The following is a 2,680-nucleotide window of genomic DNA, read 5'->3' on the forward strand; positions in this document are numbered from 1 at the left end:
CTTTCAAGCCAAACATGGTAAATCAGTAGTTTCAGTATTCTTAAATGCAAAATAGCCCACAAAACCCAAAGAATCCTATCAAGGGTTGGGTTTCATTCTTTGTGGTAGGAAATGTGAGACATTTCCCCACTTTCTGGATTACATGTACCTTTCCAAGGCATCCATAGCATTTGCTACTTTTTTGATCATCAGTTTCAATTAATACAATATTAATTTCCAAAAAGTATCCAGACAGTTGAAAGCAGAATATGCCATCTCAAAATACACCCCTTCATCACGGGATTATTTTGACCTGAAGGCAATTGAGAAGAGGCAAATATAAGAAAAGCTCTCTGCCATTCCAGTACTTGCCTAAAAGCAAGGCATAAATTTATAAAGGTATCCCCTTCCCCTTTATGAAGAAAAACAGAATTTAGTCACCAGAGGAAACATTAGGCCTCCACCACCAGGGGTGGTATGTAGGACTCTCCAAAATATGCAACTAGCCTTTAGTATACATTCGTTCCCCACACATTTGCATTCCCAAAGCATGCTGGCCCTAGAAACTCAGTCCTTTACCCTTGTCCTGTCACTTGTCTAAAATAAAAAAAAACAAAAACAAAAACACAAAACTATTGCTGTTTTGTTAAGATCCCGTATAAACGCAAGTTCTAACCACTTGTTAGATGATGTTAGATGAGTAACCTTTGAGTTACTCATCTCTCTTTCTTCCACAGTCCAGGTCCCATCAATCTATCAAATGACAGAGAACATGAGAAAATAACATGAGGGTATGATAGTGAATATATAGCCCACATGAATGTACACTGCTCTTATTTTTTGTGGTTATGGTGTGCTGGTTCAGTATCCACATACTGTGTACTGGAGGCTGTGTTAATTTTCTCTAATAGAGATATCACATTTGGTACAGTGGAACCAACAGATTTTGTAGGGGCCAGACTGATAAATGAAATGAAAATATGGTGGGGCATTACCACTCCTGTATGTTTTAAGTCTTTGAATGTAGCATTGATTTTGTTATTGTGCTGTGACGTGATAATTGTTTTTGTTACTCTAATTTCTGAGTGGGAAAGGACAGTTTCAGGGGCTATGACTTGGCTTTCCTACTACTAACCACTCCTATAGGTTAAAGAGACAATGAGAAGTTTCTGTCAACTGCTAAATATATTTATTTGACTTATACATTTGGGGATCAGGGAAATGACAATCAAGTGGGTTCATACAGACAGCATCCCCCCTACCAGATGAACCTGAGTCAAAATTCTGTTGATTACCTTTATTACCTGAACCTCTTCTACCCCTAATTTAATGGAGAGAGTGCCAAGATAGAACCTTTTATCTCATGGTGTTAGATTGAATTTGAACCCTATATCTACCAGGCCTTGAAAGATCTGAATATTCCCCTTTTCTAAGTAGGCTATTACCCAAGTAAATGGCTATCAGATACAAGGAAATGGGAAGATAATCCATGTTCCGGGAATTGAAGAATTAATATTTTTAAAATATTCATTCTACCCAAAGCAATCTACAGATTTAATGCAATCCCTATCAAAAAACCCATGACATTTTTTCACAGAAGTAGAACAAATAAGCCTATATTTTATGTGGACCCACAAAAGTCTCAAATTTCCAATCCTGAGAAAAAAGAAGAAAGTTGGAGGTATCATGCTCCTTGACTTCAGACTATACTGCAAAGCCACAATAATCAAAACAGTTTGATTCTGGCACAAAAACATACATAGATTAATGGAACAGAATAGAAGACTCAGAGAGAAACCCATGCATTTATGGTCAATTACTCTACAACAAAGGAGGCAAGAGAATACAATGGAGAAAGATAATCTCTTAAATAAGTGGTGCTGTGAAAACAGGACAGTTCAGTTCAGTTTAGCTGCTCAGTCATGTCCGACTCTTTGCAACCCCGTGAACCTCAGCACGCCAGGCCTACCTGTCCGTCACCAACTCCCAGAGTCCACCTAAACCCATGTCCATTGAGTCGGTGATGCCATCCAGCCATCTCATCCTCTGTCATCCCCTTCTCCTCCTGCCCTCAATCTTTCCCAGCATCAGAGTCTTTTCCAACGAGTCAACTCTTCACATGAGGTGGCCACAGTATTGGAGTTTCAGCTTCAGCATCAGCCCTTCCAATGAACACTCAGGACTGATCTCCTTTAGGATGGACTGGTTGGATCTCCTTGCAGTCCAAGGGACTCTCAAGAGTCTTCTCCAACACCACAGTTCAAAAGCATCAATTCTTCGATGCTCAGCTTTCTTTATAGTCCAACTCTCACATCCATACATGACCACTGGAAAAACCATAGCCTTGACTAGATGGACCTTTGTTGGCAAAGTAATGTCTCTGCTTTTTAATATCCTGTCTAGGTTGGTCATAACTTTCAGGACAGCTGAAACAGGACAGCTACATGTAAAATAATGTGATTAGAACCTTTCCTCACATCATATACAAAAATAAACTTGAAATAGAGTAACAACCTAAATATAAGACCTGAAGCCATAAAACTCCTAGAAGAGAACACAAACAGAACATTCTTTGACATAAATTGTAGCAATGTATTTTTTTGGATCTGTTTCCTGAGGCATATAAATAAAAGCAAAAATAAACCTAATTAAACTCAAAAACTTTTGCACAGCAGAGGAAACTACTGACAAAATGAAAAGG

This window comes from Cervus canadensis, chromosome 14 (assembly GCF_019320065.1).
Source record: "Cervus canadensis isolate Bull #8, Minnesota chromosome 14, ASM1932006v1, whole genome shotgun sequence".
NCBI lineage: Eukaryota > Metazoa > Chordata > Mammalia > Artiodactyla > Cervidae > Cervus > Cervus canadensis.